Source organism: Piliocolobus tephrosceles, chromosome 13 (genome assembly GCF_002776525.5).
Source record: "Piliocolobus tephrosceles isolate RC106 chromosome 13, ASM277652v3, whole genome shotgun sequence".
In the NCBI taxonomy this organism is placed as follows: domain Eukaryota; kingdom Metazoa; phylum Chordata; class Mammalia; order Primates; family Cercopithecidae; genus Piliocolobus; species Piliocolobus tephrosceles.
Genome location: NC_045446.1, coordinates 69,855,303 through 69,874,716, shown reverse-complemented (window position 1 = coordinate 69,874,716; position 19,414 = coordinate 69,855,303).

Below are 19,414 nucleotides of genomic sequence, written 5' to 3'. Positions count from 1 at the left end.
AAGCTAATAAGTGGTAGATTTGGAATTGAACACAACAGCCTAGGTCCAGAGCTTTAAAAAGAGACCAGAGAAGACATGTGGGATATTAAATAGGGGCCTTTCTCAAGAAATCCTATTTGGACTGAGAACCTGAATCAGCAGAACAAGGCACAGGGCTGACCATGTGTCAGATTCTGTGCTGAATATTTTGCATGTTTCCTTACTTGTTCCTCACAACAGCCCTAATAAACAGATAATAATATCTCTATCTTCAAAAAAAAATGGAAGCTCGTGTTTAGGTAAATTTGCACTGGGTATGTGATTTTTATGTGGCAGAGTTGGCATTTGTGCCCAGATATTTCTAACTCTAAAGTCTATGCTTTACCCACCTGCCATGCTGTGCCACAAAATGAAAAAGGCTTCCATAGTTATATGTAAAAGCTTGGGAAGCACATGTGTATAGATATGACTTAGCTTGGACAGGCTGAATGAAAAAGTCAGTCTGGCAAAGAAATACAGAATGAGCCGGCCTGTTTTTTTAAAGGGGAGGGTGGTGCAGGAATTCTAGGAAGCACACAGCACAAGCAAAGGAACAGAAACATCAGGGTGTGTGCAGAAAACAGTACTCTGGTGTGGTTAGAACAATAGGCAGGGGTAGAAAGTTAAGAGAAAAAATTGTAATGGTAGGTTGGGGCAAATTTTGAAGAACATCAATTATGTATTGAGTGACAATTAAGATAAACTACATTGAGCACTGAACATTATGATAAAATCTCACTATATCATCATGCTCATGGAATGCATTTCAACCAGCATTTATTAAGAACCCCCTACATGTAAACTACTAAACTAGGAGCTCTGGTTAAAATAAGTGCTTCTGGTTTCAATCTGAGTACCAAAATTTCTGTGACGTATATTAATTTACTTTTTGGAACCTCAAAAGTTTGCTGCCCAAGCAGGACTCAGCCATTGTTTCCTGGCTCAGGATCTTTCCTAGGGTCACCAGATTGAGTGTCAATTTTCATTTCAGAGTCTGTGGATCTAGGAGGAGAGAAGATTGGAATGAAAGTGTATATTGACCTCAGAGCAGTGTTTGGAAGCTGCTTTTCTTAAAACCTGATATCAGCATGTTTTATTCTGCTTTCCTTTGTCTCAGGAAAAGAACAAAATGAAGCAAATGCAGAGAACATTTCCCACAAATAGCAGACTCTGATTAGATAGTAACTGATCAACCACAATTTCATCATATATGTCTACAAGTAATGGTGGAGTACCTCACAGGGCTTGTAGTTATCCTTGTTCAGCCTCAGTTTTCTTACCTATAAAAAGGGGATAATAGCAGAGGCTACCTCATAAAAATGAATAAGATAATGTATATAAAGTGCTTGGTGTGTATAAAGGACACAAACACATGCTCAATAAATGTTAGATTAAATAATTATTAATCATATCAAGTAGTACTTTTAAAGTCTGAAGAACGGAAGTTGCAAGAAAAATTTGCTAATTGGTAAATAATGATTCCCCTTCTCAGAGACAAATGCTCCAAACCCCATTCCAAGCACATACACAGAGTTATCACTTTTAATTTTAAAACCACACTGAGAGGTGGAGGAATTATTATCTCATCCCAAATGTGAAAAACCCGAGGCTTATAAAGTTAAAGAGAAACTAAGTAAGTGTTGTTTGACACTTGGTTAACATACAAGATATTCATCTGTTCACTTAAAATATTTTTGAGTGCTTCCTGCCTCCTGCAGGGCTAGGCTATGCTGGGTATAAAATTAAGAAGGAAACTGACATAGAGTATTCTCTGTTGGAACTCAAAACCTAGTGAAGAAAACAAATTGTGATCTGTTTTAATGATAAGATAATAACAGGTGAGATTAATTTAGAAAGGAAATGAAAGTTAAAGGAAAGGAAATCCAGGCAAATGAAATGGGATGACTGAAGGCCATACGTAGGGAAGAATTTCATACTTTCTTGGAAGTGATAAAGGGGCAAGTGGGTGAAGCCAAATGAGTGAAAGGCCTAGTAGTGCACCTGCCCCCTAAAGATAAAAAGAAAGGGAGTGGCCAGATCATACCAGCCCTGTTAAAAATTTCATGTTCTGAATTTACAAAATTGCTTATGGAATTTCTTTACTACCTTTTTGGACACTGCTGGATATGAGAATCTAGTCTGAGGACTTATGGATAAGATGGCATATCAGTCAAGATGTATTCCACTCTAATTAAAAGAAAATTGGATTTATACTATCTAAGCAAACCGTATTTTTTAAAAAGTCACATAACCAGAAATTTGGAGATGAATGAGTATAAGAATTGTCAAGGGCAGAATTTTTATAAATTTCTTAGCTTTTCCCTCAAGCTCATCATATGGCTGTTGTAGCTCCCAGCATTGCATCTACATTCAAGTGACAATCAAGTAAGGGGATGGCACAAGGTATGACAGCCGCATCTGTATCATTTTATCAGGAAAGCCAAAGCTCTCTCAGATACATCCACAGAAGATGTATGCGTGCATGTCATGGCCCCAGAAATGAGTCACATGCTACTCCTACTTGCAAGGGACTCTGGGAAAATTATTATTTGACTTTGAAACTTCAACAGTATGAGGAAGCAACAGGAAAATAGGTTAGAAATAGCTTCTGCTTCATCAATTAAGATGTCAGCCATAAATGCTGTAAAAGCAGAAGAATTTCCCTTTACTAATAATCAATAATGTTAGCTAAATGCCAATAAAAGAAAGTCAAAACAATAGACTAATGAACAAAAGACTTGAATAGGTATGTCACAGAGAAAGAAAAACAAATGGCAAATATTTTTGAAGTAATTAAGGAAATGCAAATTGAAACCATAATGAGATCTATATAAGCAGTACCAAATGGGAAATATCTAATATTACCAAAGATGTAAGGAAATGGAGGCTTATTTATATGCTGATTATAGGGTACAACTAATATGGAGAACAATTTGGTATTTTATGTATATACCTATGACCTAATCTACCACTAGTGGACTACCAGACAATTCCTACACACTTGCATCAGAAAACATAAAAATTTCCTGGTAGAATTTTTTTGAAATAGAAAAGAAAAACAAAACAATTTAAATATTTCAAATGTCCATCAACAGGAGTCTAGATAAAGTACAGTAACCTCACACAATTGAATACAATACAGCAATGCAAATTTTTAAATACAGCTATGTATAATAACTTGGATGAATCTTATAAATGAATAAAATTATAATTGAACAAAAATCTCACAAAAATCTTAGAGCAAGAAAGCATTATTATAAGATGATATGACTCAAAATTGTATAATTTACACATAACTTACCTACAGTGCTTTATGAAAGTCCATACTAGCTAATAAAAAAAATGTAAGAGAAAGCAAGTATATTAGTCCGTTCTCACCTACTATAAAGAACTACCTGAGACTGGATAATTTACAAAGAAAAGAGGTTTAATTGACTCACAGTTCCACCTGGCTTGGGAGGCCTCAGGAAACTTACTGTCGTGGTGAAGGGAAAACAAGAAATGTCTTACATGGCAGCAGGAGGGCTTGGGAGGACTGCTACATCACTTTAAACCATCAGATCACATGAGAACTCACTATCATGAGAACAGCCTGGAGGAAACGCCCCCAAGATCCAATCACCCCCCACCAGGTCCCTCCCTTGATATGGGTATTACAATTCCAGATGAGATTTGGGTGGGGACACAGAGCCAAACCATATCAGCAAGTCATCAAATAGTGTGAATGATATAAAACAATTTTAAATTTCTAAATATGGAAATAGAGCTATATGCAAGCATATAAAATACTGCATGTAGATTAACAGTAACATATTTTCTTTGGAAATGAAAGTTAAAGGAAGGGGAATCCAAATTCTACAATGGATGAATATGATTTTAGTAAGTAGAAAAATATAGAAATAAAACTGAAAAATGTTAAAGCATTGCTTTCATTCATTTGTTCTAAGAATTGAAAATTTCCATTCAATTGCTACTGAGTTCCTCAAATTGGGCTTTTGTAAATATCCCTAAAAATTGACAAATTTATTTTAATCTGTTTAGTGGCTTCTAAGGCATGTTGTTCAGTAGCTTGAATTTTCCCCCAAATCTGTCTCTTCTTTTAAAGGAAATAGGTTTCTAAAATATTTTTGAATGATTATAATAGAAAAAGATCTTTTATCCAAAATGAGAGCAAGTAATGATTTCTCAATGTTTAGGAGAAAAAAGCATTGCATCTATACTGTTTAAATACTTTTGTACTGTTCTTATAATATGGGAACTTGTACTTATGTCGTGGATACTATCTGTGGAGAAGGAAAAAAAATTACAAAATTAGAAAATGTGTTCATTGGCTTTTGCTTGGTATTACCTACCTCAGTGTTTACTACCATGGTTAGTAAAGCCCTTCATATCTACAGCTGAGATAAACTTCCCTGTCTCTTCTCTCTTCATCAGAGCCACAGGCTTCAGAATCAAAACCAAGACTTGAGGTTCGGTGATACCCAATTTTCCCAAGAATAAGGGCTTCTTTTAATGTCATAACATACCACATCAGATGATGTTATTATCTCTTGGTTAGAAAAGAAAAGGAAAGATAGATACAACAAATTCAAAACTGCATTAATCTTGTATTCTATCACTTATAACCACATTTCCATATATATGAAAACGTAGCTCAGATATAAGCCAGGGATACTAATTTTTTAGGTGGCTGACAATACTTGGTGTCTGTGTGGATCACCAGACCCCTTCAATGACACCTTGAGATGGAGAACCACACACCCAAGTTGGAATCCACTCTTCTAGTCCAACCCACTTGATCTGAGCATCTGAGGCTCACAGAAAGAATGTGACTTGCAAAAGGCAGCTAGTTGGCCAGTGGTGGGACTAGGATTGAGATTCAGGCTTTTCAAATTCAAATCCAGTTTATCCCCCAAATATCGCAACACCTGTATAAACGTTTCTGGTACTTCCCTTTCTTTTGTAGGCACATTGAATGTCTTCCTAGGTGATTCAGAAAAATAAAGTCTTTGTAAGTAAGCAGGAACTATCTTTAGTTGACTATGGAAAACAAAATGGCACTTAAGAAAGAATGTCATCTCTATTTCTTCCTTCAACAAACAAATTTATTATACTTCAAAGATAGGACTGCCTTTGTAACTAAACCTGTCTTGAGGAGCTAGCAGTCTAGAAGGGAATAAGTGGGAAAATAATGACAATATAAAGTGATATGGTGCAATTGAAATCTGACCCAAATTCAGTGAAGGACCAGAAAAAGAAGTGAAGAACCATTCTTCCCTGGGACAAGAAAGGCTAGCTGAAGGCTGGGCGCGGTGGCTCATGCCTCTAATCCCAGCACTTTAGGAGGCCAAGGCGGGTGGATCACCTGAGTTCGGGAGTTTGAGACCAGCCCTGCCAAAATGGTGAAACCCTGTTTCTACTAAAAATACAGAAAAATTGCTGGGCATGATGGCGGGCACCTGTAATCCCAGCTACTCAGGAGGCTGAGGCAGGAGAATTGCTTAAACCGGGGAGGAGGAGGTTGCAGTTAAGCTGAGATTGTGTCATTGCACTCCAGCCTGGGCACCAGGGAAACAAGAGCAAGACTCCATCTCAAAAAAGAAAAAAGGAAAAAAAAAAAAGAAGAAGAAGAAAAAGGCTGAGGGAGAGGTATGTGAAAATATCCAAGTTCCCCTGAGGCTTCTTTCCTTCAGAGGAAACTGTTCCTTCAACTCTTCCTGACGAACTTTGTTTCTGGACTCCCACCTGTCCTCTGAAAATGCTCGTTTGTCTACCGCTCCAAAAACAAACAGATCTCTTATGTCCTGGCCAGGGTCAGGCACAAAGAAATGGTTATCACTCTGATTCTAGATACTACCTTTGATCTATGAGGAAATGATAAATACAGTCATCCCTTTGTACTTGTAGGGGATTAGATCTAGAAAATGCTACCAATCCCCTTTCCCCTGCAGATACCAAAATCCATGGATATTCAAGCACTTTATATAAAATGGCATAGTATTTGCATATAACCTATGTACCTCCTCCTGTATACTTTAAATCACCTCTAGATTACCTATAATATATAATACAATGTGAATTGAAGTTTGCAGAATAAAGGTAATTGCCAGTGGAAGAAATGTTTTTCTTTGCCCCCAGCACTCCTGAGCTGCTTCTGACCTGACCCTTCCTCCAAGATAAAATCCCAGCCATATGTCAGCCAATGAGGAGTCAGGTCTCCTGGAGAAACAGATGCTGCACTCAAATGGAGAAATTGAGGAGAACTGCATAAAGAGAGTGATAGAGTTTTAGGCAGAGGAAGGAGAGTCAGCAAAAAATGGAAAGGCATCCCATAGCAACCCTGAAGAAGCAGTTTGGGAAGGGTTAACCTGTGGGGTGTTCCTGAGATTCTACTAGGTGTTCACAAGGCCAAAACTATTTCATAATAATACTAAGACATCATTTGCCTTCTTTGCTCTCCTCCTCTCATGAATACACAGTGAAGTTTTTCAGATGCTACCTGACTTGCGATGATGTCATTGCTGTCATGGCTAATGGAATATACATCTGTGTATTCTTGTGTTTGAGAATTTCTTAAGTTTTGATTGCTAATATAGTAAACATCAAGAAAATTAAGCCAAAGCTCTTTGGGGGTCCTCAACTACTTTTAAAAGCATGAACATTTGGGAAATGTTGGGAATTTTGAGCTGATGTAGAAGACACCAGTTGACAGGACATGGGCAACCACCACAGCAGGCAGGGTAGGGAGGGAGTCGGAGAAATAAATTCCCTCCCTCCTGTCCACTGTCAGTGCCTCCTATTGGCCAAACACAACTCAAAGCCAGAAAGCAAGGGTGGCTGTTCTATGAGGCACAGATCAGGGTTGAAAAGAGTGGGAAATGGATATGGAGAAGCTAGTGGAAAATACCCACACATTTGGAAATTGGAAGAAAATTTTAAAAGCAAGAGGAAAAAGGAGAAAGTGGAAGAGAAAGGGGAGGTATGGGGAAGGGGAAAGGGGAATCTTTTAAATTGGGATCTAGAGAGAAACGTTCCAACAACAACTCCTGTGCACTTTGCTCAAGGAGAATCTGGGTGCAAATTCTGACGCCATGATTTCCTCAATGTGGTTCCTTGAGCAAGTTAATGGATCTCTCTGAGGCTCAGTGGTTTCCTCATCTCCAACACAGGATAATAATAGATACCAGAGTGCAGATTGGCCAAGTTAGTATACACACTGCACCTAGTATAGACTCTTAGCTAGTGTTAATTTCCCAGTGTCCTCACCTTGCAAACTTCTACAAAGAGGTTCTAGTAACTCCTAAGGTACCCTGGATCTTACTGGGGGCTCTGTTTTAACCCAAAAAGACTGGTACTCTGATCATTTTCCTCTCTTTCAGAGGGTTTATAGCCAGGTTAAAAATTCAGAGTTGTTAGACATTTGGAGTGAATCAAAGAAGACTCAATAAAATGATATATTAAATCTCCGAGAATTAGTCCATTAAAACAACTGACTTTTGGAATCCCAAGATTTTATTAAGACAAAACGACAACAAAATTTCTGCAGGGTTTGCTGATTTTCATGCTTTCCCCTACATTTCTATCATCTTTCAATGATGTTCCTGACTTTCTGAGACATCATGGCCGGGGAAGCCAATGCAGAGCAGGCTGAAGCTGTTTTCACTCCACACTGGTTTTTCTGCCCCTCACCCCAGAATCCTTCTTTCTTTCTGGAGTCCCTCCACAAAACTCCAGTCCCTACAGCTCTTTGATTTTTCATGGGATGTTCAACATTAACACATGTTTGAAACCTGCTGAGAGCATAAGCTCTGCTTAATGGAAACAAAGGTGTGATTAAGGAGATAATCTAGTAACTGTCAGTCACATTTTGCAAAGTTATTATCCAGTTGCAAATGTCTGAGTATTAGAGGCTCCACTTTTTTTTCCCCAGGGGACGTTCATTGCCTGTGGCCCCAATGAAAGAATGCTATTCCCCCATTTTAATTAGTGGTGTGTGTGCCTCTGCAGTTCCAACACCTTCATTTCTACCTCTTCCCCACTGCCACCCCCAGATACTTCTCTCCCTCTTTCTGTGCACACACACACTGTCACATCCTGTACGTGGATGTAACATAAAGTAAAAATTGGAAACACTTTAGCAAAGAAGCAAAGCCCCTCCAAAACAAGCTCTAGGCCAAACTGCAAATTTGTGTTGATGACATGCAGTTATTCAATTAAAGATCAGATGGAAACTGGGCAGCCAATTTACCATTCCAACTGATGGATGGGATAAGGGATTGCTGGACCATTGTGGAAATGCAAATGATTTTTAACTCCAACCACTCAGGGAAAATGAGATTAATTATGAAGCAGCTTATTCCTGTCATTACTCAAATGGGTAAATAGATGATAGATATGGCGGGATGAAGGGTGGAGGGTGTCCTGGTGGATATGTTGTTGATTTTCTCATCATTGACTGAAAAAATTTAGCAAATAAGTCACTCTTACTCCAATAAAGCAGGGTGAACAGAGAACTCCCCTTCCCCTCTGTAGCCACCCTCCCCACTGACTTGTCATCTTCATCATCAACAAAAACAAAAAGGCAAAATATAGTAGGAGAACCCGAGTCTTAACGACACATAGACTGGCCAGGTGCCGTGGCTCACGCCTGTAATCCTAGCACTTTGAGGGGCTGAGGCAGGCACATTGCTTTGAGCTGAAGAGTTCGAGAACAGGCTGGGCAATGTGGTGAAGCCCTGCCTCTACAAAAAATACAAAAATTAGCTGGGTGTAGTCGTGGGCACCTGCAGTCCCAGCTACTCAGGAGGCTAAAGCTGGAGAATTGCTGGAGCCTGGGAAGCAGTGGTTGCAGTGAACCGAGGTTGCGCTACTACACTCCAGCCTGGGTGACAGAGCGAGACCGTGTGCCAATAATAATAATAATAATAATTTAAAATAAATAAAAATAACACATAGAATTGAAGGAATTCATGAGAGGAAAGAGTCAAAAGTAACCCCGAGGCTTCTTCTGGCTTGGGTTGACCAAGTGATACCATCAACTCTGACAGGTAAATCAGGGAGATCTGGATGTGAGAGGAAGGTCACGAGTTTAGTGTTGGACATGTTATGTTTGAGATGCTTTGTGAATAGTCACATGGACATGTCAAACACATATCAAAAATGAAGGGCCCAAGGTGAGGAGTGGAACTAGATCTCAGGGTACCTAACACCATTGTAGTTAATTATCTCCTTGGTGTCTGTCTTCCTGATAAATTGCAGGCCTGTCTGTTCACCATCATATCTTCTGTTCCTGGCTCAATAAATAGCTGAGGATGGAAGGAGGGAAGACAGGAAGGGAGGAAGGGAGGGGGGAAGAAGAAGAGGATAGAGAAGAAGGGAAGGGAAGGGAGAAAAGAATGAAGATCTAATGATTAGGCAGGCATTAGTGATCATCAACTTCTACTCCATTCAGTAGCTATTAGGCTATGGGTATAAACTGTAAACCAACTTATCAGATTATTTTATCAATCCTTACCACAAATGAAGTGACAGAAAGGAAACTAACATTTATTAAGTATCCCCTGTCAGAAACAACAAAATCCTAGATGTAGTCCACCTTTATCCCCTGCTGGATCTGCCAGAGTATTGTTCAGCAGTTGCTGAAGGTGCCTCAGCTTGCTGGGGTAGTCTGGCCTCTCCACCTTCACTCCTTTGTGGATGTTGGTTAATAAATGGACTGCTCTAACTTACTGCCTTTTGTTCATTTACATCCCCGCTCCCATCTTCTGATCTGAAGCTGGTATGTTCTCTGTTTGTTTTTAAAAAGATTACAGCACATACTTCTTTCTTCTTCCCTTTGAATGAATCCTCTTGTCTTCTTCTAACTGCACTGAGAATCCTATTTCATTGTTCTGATTAGTCTCTGCATGTTCACTGCTCTGTCACACTTGAGAATATGAATAACTAATAGAACCCGGCCTGTGAGTCTAATACATTCAGAAAATTTTAAACAGGGCAAAGTCACTTAATTTTGGGATTGTGCTTAAAATACTCTCAAGGAAGAGCATTTGCTGGCACTTACAAGATAGGAAGCACCGTGCTAGACACTTCTTATAGAGCATACCTGGTGTGACAATACAATATAATTTGCTCAAGATCAGTTTACACTTGTTGTCCCAGTAAAATTCTTAACAGGACCAATACCCCCAACCTACTTCTCACATGTTCCTGTTTAAATGATAAATTATATATGCATTCCTAATCACACTTCATTTTATAGTCCTCTGAGTTGATACAATCAATAATCTCATTTCTAGATGAGGCAATCAAGGCTCCATTAAGTCACTGGCCTGAAGCCTGACAATTCATATGTCAGAATCTGGATTCTAATTAAGGAATGACTAGATCTAAAGCAGGCTTTCCAACATGCCAGGTGTAATTCAATGTGAATTCACAAGATGATCAAAGTTCTTGGTTTCCAAATAAAACACGTTTGTGTATGTGACCATGATGCAGTGATTTCCATTCTGCAAACAAAATGAGTCTACACAGAAATGTTTTTCTATTATTAATGTATATCTGCCAGAGTTTTAGTCAGGATCAGCCCTTCATAAGATTGGCGAAGATAAACAGTTTGACTTTCCTGCCTGCCCCAACTCCTTACTGTATCTTCTATCCACCCCCTAACTCCATACTGCTCTAGCTCCTCTCTAGCAAAACCTAGAGAAATACACAGACTCTGTCAGCAGAGAGACCTGAGTTCAAATCCCAAAGCCACTATATGTCCACTGTATAACCACAAGCAAGTAACGCAGCATCTCTGTCCCTCAGTTTCCTCCTGTGTAAAATCAGTACTACTATCTACCTCCTAGGGTTGTAGTAAGGACTAAAGATGAGGATATATAAGGCCCTCATACTTAAAGTACCAACAGATAGTAGATACTTAACAACTATCAGTCCCTCCTTGACTCAGCAATGATCTGACATTCCACCTCAATTTAAGAGAATAGGATTCTCTTCTCAGGGTCTTTGTTAGTAATAGGCTCACTTAGATTGAATGGTAGATGGAAAGACATGTCAAATATTCCAGGCTAGTAAAATATATGGGTGCTTGGTAAACGGTCCTTTAAGCAATTCACTCAAAATGTTATCTGTTGTTGTCAGTACTATGTTTACTTGTTTGTATCCCCAAAAAGATAATAAACTCAGAATGCATGATCACATCATGTCATATATCTCATTACGGTGTTATCTGTGATGACTCTTGATGAATAAATAGAATTTTATCCATGCCAGGCATGGTGGCTAACATCTGTAATCCCAGCATTTTGGTAGGCAAAGGCGGGAGGATCGCTTGAGCCCAGGAGTTTCAGGCCAGCCTGAGCAACATAGGAAGACCCTCTCTCTACAAAAAATTTCACAAATTAGCTGGGTGTGGTGGCATGTGACTGTAGTCCCAGTTACTCTGGAGGCTGAGGTGGGAGGATTGTTTGAGCCAAGGAGATTGAGACTACAGTGAGCCACAATTGCACCACTGCACTCCAGCCAGAGTGACAGAGACTCGGTCTCAAAAATAAATAAATAAAATAGAAAACATGAAAAAGGACTGTGTGGTATGAAGAGCAGGTACAAAATTGTGTAGTGTTGAAGGAGTTCAGTTAAGAAGACAATGTGCCTAGACTGTTAGGTGAACTGGCATGACATGATGAATCACACTTACTGATCATGTACCATGTGTTCAGCTCTGTGCTAAGCACTTCACCTGGATTATTACACAACCAAGATTCACAATAACTCAGTATGAGGAATAGCCTTATTATTCTATTTTGTACATGGTAAACTAAGGCCCAGAGGGACTACACACCTAGCAAGCATCAGAACAAGAATCTACACAAAGACCTTCTGATTGCAGTGCCCAGGCTCTCGGCAAGGGTTGGAAATGAAGCTGCTACCGTAGTATGTTGGGCTCAAACTATCAGGGGTTCCTGTGGGTCAGAGGAAAGGGTCATCTTTCAGTCTGGAGGCTCATGTGGTGGAAGGCTCTCTAGGTGCTAAACCAGGGCAGGCAGAGAATAGACAACTGTTGAATTTAAAAGCAAATGAATTTTCTAATTGACTTAAGCCATTCCTGTTTCTGGCTTTGTGGTAGTTGCCACTGCTTCTCCAATTACTTTAAGAGCTGTTGTGAAATTCTCAATGCAATCTCCAAAGAAAATCAATAGAAAAACACATATTTGTTCATGTGAATTATTCATGAACATTAATATACTTAAGTATATATGAATTTAAATTAGTTTCATTTGCAGTTTTTTAAACATTTCAGAGGTACACATACGCAAGTTATTCACAAGTTACTCAGTCAACATTTGCTGAGGTCCTACTGTTTGGTAGAAAACAAGTATATTCTTAGAAACTAATAGCTTGGTAAACAACAACAATAATAATAATATTAACAATAGATATTTCCTGAGTATTTTCTGTATTCTAGATACTGTTCTCTATATTTTACAGATGTTAACTCAGTTATTCTTCATAAAATCTCTATTTTTACCATTATCCCTATTTGAAAGACAAAGAAACTGAGTAAATTGTTCCATAGAGCCCAAACTGTTTGTCATTAGAGATTAAGTTATTAACCCTAATGGTATATATAGTAGATTCTTAGTACATGTTTACTGAATGAATAGACCAAATACTTAAAGAACAAAATAATAATACCTAATATTTTTTGTAAGATTGCGTGTATCTTATTTGGAAATAATGTCTCTAAAGGAACTTAGTTTCTACTAGTAGAAGTAAGCTATGAACACCAATAACACACTACATAGCCATTTGCGAATATGATTATTGTAAGTCTTTATAACAGAAATTAAAAGAGGAAAGATTGATTCTACACGGAGAGATTAAGATAGTTCATAGGTAAGGTGACCCTAGACTGAGCCTTAAAGGATTTATGCAGGCAGAGATGGGGGCTGGAAGGGCTGAGAGGAGAGTGAGGGTTCCAGTCAGGGAGGTCCCTGTAAGAGGGAAAACAGTGACACTATATGGAAAACATGGAGCAGTTTCCTTAAGCTAGAATGTTGATGCTCTGAAGCACCTAGTGACCTTTCTCTGCTCTCCTTCCTTTACCTCTTTTATCAGATAAGACTGCATTCAGCTACAAGTATGCAGAAAACTCCAACTTCAAACAGCTGCAAAGGAGCAGAAGTGCAACACTTCTAGGCCTGCCCTTAGCTAGGATACATTGCCACCTCCCTTTCTGATGGCGATCGCTGACTGATCCTCTGCAATGTGACTATCTTTGCATGTTTGTCGCTTCTATTGATTTTCACAACAGATCTGAGTTGTCAAATATTACTATTTGACAGATGAAATAGTGACTTACACGCAGAAGGTTCATTCTTCTCACATGACAAGAAGTCTGATAAATGGATGGCTGTTGGCATTGGTGTAGGCTAATAGCTTCTTAGCGTTGGGCTGGCATCTTTGTGATTCTCTTTGTCTTCTTCATGGTTGTGAGTTGTCTGTCCCAGCCTCAGGCATGGTCCGTGAACTTAAGGCAGGAATAAGGGGCAGAATGAAATTGGGTAATACTGACTGGGGCTCTTCCTTTAATCTTGAGTTTAAAAGCATTTCCTGCACCCTCCAGCAGACATGTACTCATGTCTTATTGGCCGGAACTGTGTCACATGGCCACTCCCAGCACAAAGGAGGCTAGGAAAGACAGTATTTAGAAATTCTGTAGTATAAGCAGAAAAGAGAAAATGGGGTAGAAATGGAAGCTGATTCAGCCAATCAGCAGTGCCCATCGGGCCCTAATAATGATGATATTAGCAACTATTCTTTACCTGAGGGCTTCCTATGTGCCCATCATAAGCTAATCACTTCCCATACATTTATCTAATTTAATATGGTATTCATTAAAAAAGATCTGTGGGAGAGCTCTTGTTATTCCCGTGTTACCAAGATTCACCCAGGTTCAGTCATTTTTCCAACTTCAAACAGCTGCAAAGGAGTAGAAGTTTAACACTTCTAGGCCTGCCCTTAGCTAGGATACATTGCCACCTCCCTTTCTGATGGCGATCGCTGACTGATCCTCTGCAATGTGACTATCTTTGCATGTTTGTCGCTTCTATTGATTTTCACAACAGGTCTGAGTTGTCAAATATTACTATCTGACAGATGAAGAACTGAAACTCAGCAAGTTTACATGACTTGCCAAAGGTCACACACCTGCAGGTGACTGAGCTGAGATTCATAACCGAGAATGATTCATTCCAAAGCCTGTATGCTTTCTTCTGTGTTGTGCCACATTTTTTGTGAGACCACATTAGAAAATGACTCCAGTCTACCCCATTCAAAATACCTCCCATCTATCCCTGCTGTCCAGTCTACGGCTACTTCCCTGCCTCAGGCTCTCATCACATTGTAATTAGACTATTCTAAGAATCTACTAAGCAGCCTTCATACTTTTGCTTTCTCCTACCAGATCTACCCTCCTAAAATATAAGTTATATCATGTGGTCCACTTCTCTGCTCAAAAACCTCCTTGGCCCTGTACTGCCCAACAAAAGAAATTCAAGTTTCTGAGCCAAATCTGGCCCTCACCAACTCTCTTTCCTTTCCTTCCATTATTAGTTATCTTCTGCTTTTGACTTGTCCCTTAATGTTTATTGCATGAAGACTGGTCTTGCCAAAGTACAAATCAGCTCAGTTCAGCCAGTCCATATGCCCAGTCCAGTGGGATGTTGACAGATGGGAGCCTAGTTAGAGGTGTAAAGAAAAGACTCACCACGTGGGAAACACAGCAGATGTAAAGGCATGGGATGGAGAGGTTGAAGGATTTAGTCAGTCCTCCCACTGGTCAGGTGTGGCTGCAGGAAGAAGGTTGTACTGAAAGATCACAGGGGAAACTTCTGCCAATTAATATGTTCAAACTGGGAGAGGAAAAAAAAAATCATATCATCATACCCAGCCTTCAAGCTGTGTGTACCAATCTCAAAAGTGAATCTTTGAGTCACGGTCATTATCCAATGATTCTGACTAAGTCTCCCAGAAAAATCACTCCTATATTTGACATCTTACAAATGAAGTTGGTCACTAGAGATAACAGAGTCAGGCCCTGCTTTCCCAGTCCCTCCCCATTAGCGAAAAGAATTCAATGTGGGCATAATGGAAAGTCTTTAGCATCCAAACAGACAAACAGACGTGGGTTTGAATCCTAACAGTGGCAGCTTCAGGGACATAAGTCACTCCACCTCTCAGAGCCTCAATCACCTCATTTGTCAATGGCAGATAACTGAGCCTATCTCTCAATGTTGTCACAAAGCCTTGAGAAGTTTGAGGGAGGAAGAGTGGAAAGATCAGTGTTCAAGCACACCCAACTCTAATCACTCTGAAGCCACATGGTTTTTGTGGGGAAAATTGCTACAGAGGCGCCTCTGCAGACCTAAAAATTGTCAGGGCAAGAGTCACAACCAGTCTGGAAAGGCACTTAAACGATGCAATTTGTTTCAACTGGCTTGGTTTTATGTCTAAACAGGGAGAGAACTTACTAAACCACACTCATGACAAGGAAGCCAAACTGCTTATGCATAGCAGAATACAGAATTGCTCACTAAGGGTGATTTAATGGGACTAGGAATATGCAACACAGCCACATCGGTTAAGTGCCAGACTTAGACTGCTGAGCACACATGGGCCAAGTTCTGGGCTTAGCCCTGCTGTTAACTAGTTCTGTGACCTTGTACAGGTCACAGCCAGCTCTCTGCCTCCTGCGTAGCATCTATAAAACGGACACACAAAACACTGTTGGCTATGAGAATGAATATGTGAAAATGTTTTAATTACATTTAATTTTAATTATTTCGTCATAAAATCATCTTAAAATGTGAAGTGGGTTATTGATGTTGTTATGTTGGTCCTTCATACAGTAGTCAAAGTCACAGAAAGGCCCTTCATAAATATTTCTGTCCCCAGGAATTCACATTCTAGTGGAAGAGGCTGACATGTGCATAAATCACTCTAACACAAGGTAAATAGTGGTAAGGACCATAGGAAAGGTACAAGCCAAAGGCCCTGGGGACATGGGAGTCAGGAGATTAATTTTCAATAGGGGGATCTGGAAAGGTTTTGTGAAGGAGATAGGATTTGGGTTGGGCCTTGAAGGCTTGGGAGAGCTTTGATTTATATCATCTTGTCTTGTGGCTCACAGAGCATGCAGAGCTTTCTTCTCTCAATTGACTCAGCTCCTGAAGGGTAAAGATGTTGACTTTCATCTCCCATCACCAGCTCCCCAGCATAGGGCTTGGCAACCAGGTAGTGCTCCGTAAATGTTGTCTGAGTCCAGTTAATAATTACAATAGAAACAGGAGGAGGAGGAATCAGAGGAGAAGGAGTCACTGGAATAATATGGGTAGTGTTTACTCTTCGTGGAGTTCACGTTCTGTGTCAAGTGATTTAATGCATTGTCTCACCTGACCCTCCCAACAACCCCGAGCAAGGCGTTATCGTCACACAGCCCATTCCCCACCCCCTGCTGCAGATATGAGGGAACTGAGGCCCAGGGGGAATGCTGCCTACACCAGGCCTCATAGCTAGTAATCAGTGGGGTTGGCTTCACACCCAGGTGACTTGAGTCCCAGATTCACTAGCCATGATATGATATCGCCAGAAAGTGAAGACAGCACTCCTGGAAAGTTTCTGAGAACCATGGATCCTATGACATTTCTAGTGGAAACAGTCTTTCAATCTAGCAGATGTGTATGTCAGAGCTTCCCAGATAAACAGAACCAATAGGATATAGATAGATAGATACATACGGCCAGGTACAGTGGCTCACGTCTGTAATCCCAGCACTTTGGGAGGCCAAGAGGGGGCAGATCGGGAGGTCAGGAGATCGAGACCATCCTGGCTAACAAGGTGAAACCCTGTCTCTACTAAAAATACAAAAATTAGCCAGGCGTGGTGGTGGGCGCCTGTAGTCCCAGCTACTCGGGAGGCTGAGGCAGCAGAATGGCGTGAACCCAGGAGGTGGAACTTGCAGTGAGCCAAGATCGCACCACTGCACTCCAGCCTGGGCGACAGAGTGAGACTCCATCTCAAAAAAAAAAAAAAAAAAACCTGGATAGATACATACATACATGATTGATAGAGAGACAGACAGATGAAATAAAGACTTTTTTTTTTTTTTGAGACAGGGTCACTCTGCCCCGCAGGCTGAAGTGCAGTGACGCAGTCATAGCTCAGTGTAACCTCAAACTCCTGGGCACTAGTGATACTCCTGCTTCAGCCTCCCCAATAGCTAGCACTACAGGCGTGTGCCACCATGCCTAGCTAACTTTTAAATTTTTTGTAGAGATGGGGGCCTCACTATGTTGCCCAGGCTGGTCTGAAACTCCTAGCCTGACACTGTCCTCCCACCTTAGCCTCCTAAAGCAGTGGCATTACAGGTGTGAGCTACCACAACTGGACCAGAAATAGAGATTTGTTTTAAGAAATTGGCTAACAGAATTGTTGGGGCTAGCAAGTCCAACGTTCATAGGGAAGGTATGGAAACTCACAGGGCATGCTGGAAACTCAAACTCAAGCAGGATTTACACATTGAATCTTGAGGCAGAATTCCTCCTTTTCTGGGAAACCTGCTTTTGTTCTTAAAGCCTTCAACTGACTGGATGAGTTTCACCTGCATCATGGAGTGTAATCTGTTTCACTTCAAGGCAACTGATGGTAAGTGTTATTCACACCTACAAGCACATTCACAGCAGCATCTAGACTAGTGTTTGGCTAAACACCTGGACATCATAGCCTAGCCAGGTTGATACAAATATTAACTATCTTAAGATGTAAATAAACAGGAACCCCAGAAAGTTTTTTATATTTAGGCCACTTTATCTCCTTTTTCCTTTGTTTTTAGTTAAGGTTTTAAGAAAGAATGCATAAGAACAACAAAAAGAGTTTGAAATTCTATGCACTTTTAAGGGAAAATGTCTTTTTCTCAAAAAATGAAGACTATTATTAAAAAATTATACAAGAGTAAACAATAAAGGGAATAGAAAATGCCAAGGTTTGATTTAAACATCAAAATATTTTATGCATATTTAATTTTAGATTTCACTACATGGGGAAGGAAGAATGCTTGACTCTCCTGGTATATGTGTGGTAACCGTTTTACATAGAGTTCTAGAAAGTCAGTACCAGGAGAAGATCTTGGGTGTCATTTTGCATAACCCCACATTCTTACAAATGGGGACACCAGGACCCAGAGACGGTAACCCAATGGCACAGCATGGCAGAGCTGGGGCTTCTGTGCACTCCCTGGCTGGAGCTTCATTCACCAGGCTCATTATCCAATTTTGTTACAATAGAGAAAGGAAAAACACACATGAAGCCCACATTCTTCCGTATAGAGTTGCATGAGCCTCACTCAGGCCAGCTGTGAGCCAGATGTCTGCCATCCCCAAAGAGGCTACCTAAACAGATGAGGGAGAAGATGAGAACTGCAGGGTGGGGTGAGTCCCAGCCCCCATGGGAACAGGACAAGCTGCTGGGTACACTCAGTGCCGACCTGGGTGAGGGAGACCTGGATGTCCTGGGAGAACATCAAGCAGTCCATGAATGGAGCAAAGCTATCAAGCCAGATTACTGGATTTTAGTCTCCATTTTGCCCTCTCCCCTAGCTATGAGTTGCTTTTCTGGGCCTCAGTCTTCTCTATAAAATGGGAAAAATAATGACCTAACTATATGAAGGCAGATAAATCAGAAGACCTAGATTTGAATCCTGCCTTTTTCACTTAGAAATGATTTGTTTCTGGGTAATTCACTTAGCCTCTCCAATCTCAGCTCATAAAGAGGGATGATAATAATTCTTGTTTAGGATTTAAGGAGAGTAACTCATGTGAGGTGTCAACCTCACGTGTGTCCCCTAGAGTAGGCACTCAGAAATTATTCCTTCCTTAATTCGTCCTTAATTCTCTAAAACCAAATTCCAAAGACCTCTGCTTCCCAAATCTCTCCCATTGCACTCTAAGACCCACTCAGCGGCCCCTCCTTCACCACCTCTCCACACTAATCAGACATTCAACAATTTGAGGAACTACTGGGTGGTGGAGACTCCACTGGGCCCATCCCTGCCCTCCCAGATTGTGCATGCTGAGCTCCTCGCTGCAGCCTCTGCTGTGGCCCACAGCCTGGGTGTCCCCTGGAGATGCCGTATTTTAGCTTCACCCTGACACCACTGCTGGCGGTATTCCCAACCTCCAGGCCCAAGGCAAAAGCACTTGCCAACTCTCCCTGGTAGGATGGCTAGGAGCCTGGCAGGGAGGGTGTAGGAGAGGCCTGAGGGTAGGTCCCAACAGCTGGTACTATTGAAGTATTGATGACTTCCACCCACACTTTGTAATCTCGGAGAGGCTGCCTT